The sequence below is a fragment of the Carassius carassius genome, chromosome 19 (assembly GCF_963082965.1).
Source record: "Carassius carassius chromosome 19, fCarCar2.1, whole genome shotgun sequence".
Taxonomy (NCBI): Eukaryota; Metazoa; Chordata; class Actinopteri; order Cypriniformes; family Cyprinidae; genus Carassius; species Carassius carassius.
The window spans coordinates 33,097,830-33,100,329 of record NC_081773.1 but is presented as its reverse complement, the minus strand read 5'-3'; the positions used below and the strand labels follow the sequence as shown (position 1 = coordinate 33,100,329).

General features: G+C 42.4%; 1 protein-coding gene across 1 annotated transcript in view; it reads right to left on the bottom strand.

Annotated features, from left to right (window-relative positions):
* edar (ectodysplasin A receptor) overlaps window positions 1–2,500 on the bottom strand; it is a 37,753-nt gene that overhangs the window by 11,236 nt on the left and 24,017 nt on the right. The gene's annotated exons all lie outside the window — the stretch shown is intronic.

The window sequence follows — 2,500 nt, the reverse complement described above, 5'->3', positions numbered from 1 at the left end:
GCTGGAGATCACCTGGAGATGAGGTGGAGATCTGCTGGAGATCACCTGAAGATCAGCTGGATATCTGCTGGAGATCACCTGAAGTTCAGCTGGAGATCAGCTGGAGATCAGCTGAAGATCAGCTGGAGATCAGCTGAAGATCAGCTGTAGATCACCTGGAGATCAGATGGAGATCACATGGAGATCACCTGAAGATCAGCTGGATATCTGCTGGAGATCACCTGAAGATCAGCTGGAGATCACCTGAAGATCAGCTGGATACCTGCTGGAGATCAGCTGGAGATCGGCTGGAGATCGGCTGGAGATCACCTGGAGATCAGCTGAAGATCAGCTGGAGATCACCTGAAGATCACCTGGAGATCACCTGAAGATCACCTGGAGATCAGCTGGAGATCACCTGAAGATCACCTGGAGATCAGCTGAAGATCAGCTGGAGATCACCTGAAGATCACCTGGAGATCAGCTGGAGATCACCTGAAGATCACCTGGAGATCAGCTGAAGATCAGCTGGAGATCACCTGAAGATCACCTGGAGATCAGCTGGAGATCACCTGAAGATCAGCTGGAGATCACCTGAAGATCACCTGGAGATCAGCTGGAGATCACCTGAAGATCACCTGGAGATCAGCTGGAGATCACCTGAAGATCACCTGGAGATCAGCTGAAGATCACCTGGAGATCAGCTGAAGATCAGCTGGAGATCAGCTGGAGATCACCTGAAGATCACCTGGAGATCAGCTGAAGATCAGCTGGAGATCACCTGAAGATCACCTGGAGATCAGCTGGAGATCACCTGAAGATCAGCTGGAGATCACCTGAAGATCACCTGGAGATCACCTGGAGATCACCTGGAGATCAGCTGAAGATCAGCTGGAGATCAGCTGGAGATGAGGTGGACGCTGGATGCGTGTGTCATGAGCATCGACTGCAAGCTGCAGCAGGTGAATCATCTTTTATGAAGTCTGATTATCAGATGTGGGCGAGCACAATTAGCAGATTAGTGGGCGAGTGTGAGCATGTCTTCACTCCCTCCTCATACCTTCACATCTACAGCTTCAAAAGAGCTGTTGTTATGCTTTTTTAATTAAATATAATTCCCACCTCCTTCATTTCTGTCGCCACACAATAGAAAACAATTAAAGATGCTCTGAAAACAGCAGGAACGGCACAGACGTGTTCCCAGCACAATGACCTCTTACTCACAGGATGATCATCTGAAGAGACTTACAGGAACAGAAGCGTGTTCATAATACAGCACACTTCATCACCAAGCGTGCTTCTCTGAGCGGATATGAAGAAAGAAATCAGTGGACGCTTGAGGCAAGATCACGTTCATCTTGAGAGCGTAAAAGCCACTGCTTAATGACAGAAAAATGACAAACAAAAAATGATTTCTTAAAATCGAAAAATAAAATGAAACACAAAAAATAGAAATTTAATTAAAATGCAAATCAAATTATAATTAAATTAAAAACCTAATAAAATAATCAAAATAAAATAAAAGCAATTCCTAAAAAACCTAACCATTTTAGTAATATATAATTATTGGATAACCACAGATCTGAAATCTGTGATTAATAATGTAAACAAATTAAGAACTTAAATAAGCAGAAGTGGATCCTTATAGTGCATAATATACATAATACATGATATACACAATAAACAGTTTGACATGATGAAAAAGACCAAATTAACGGCATAAAAGCCACATATAAACTATGGGCATAAAATGATTGTATAAATAAAGTATAAAATAAATAAATCAAATTAAATAATAAATCTAAAAATATAAAATTAATAATATATATATTTTTAGAAGAGGCAGTTTCTGCTCTTGTTTTAATGATTTGCTCATTCAGCCTGATTTTCATCAGTAATCTGTCATCTCGAGACTCAGAGTTTCCACTCTCTTTCTAAAGAAACGTCTCTCGGCCGAAGACAAACAGATTTAAAAAAAGAAATGAGCCAAACAAAACAATAGAAAGCTTGGCTCTCGCTCGCTCAAACCTGGAGTTAATTAGTTTCCCTCTCCTCCACAAACGATGCCATTTGATCCCAAATAAACCCTGAGCTGAGCGGAGAGCAGACGAGGATGAAGTTGAGCGGGTTACACCGCTCAGAGCTTCAGCTAATCACAGACTCGGTGTGTTATGAAGGATCTGTCAAACACCAGAGAAGGAAAATAAACCTGGAAACCTTCCCACTGATGGAGTCCAGACGCGTTACTGATGACCTGCTGTTGGTCTGATCGCAGGAACACGAGCTAGAACACTCCGATCCAGAACCGGCTCCGGGGAATGGGTTTACTTTAGAGGATCTGTATCTGTGCTGAGCTGAGCTGTGTGTGAGCCTCGAAGAGTTTAACGTGATTGTGTTTGTGCAGCGAGAGAGACGAGACGAGCTCGTGTGTGTCCTGCAGCATCAGTGTCACACGTGTATTAGGAAAATATCATTAGGATATTAAGATAAGATCATGTTCATGAAGATATTTAGTAAATCT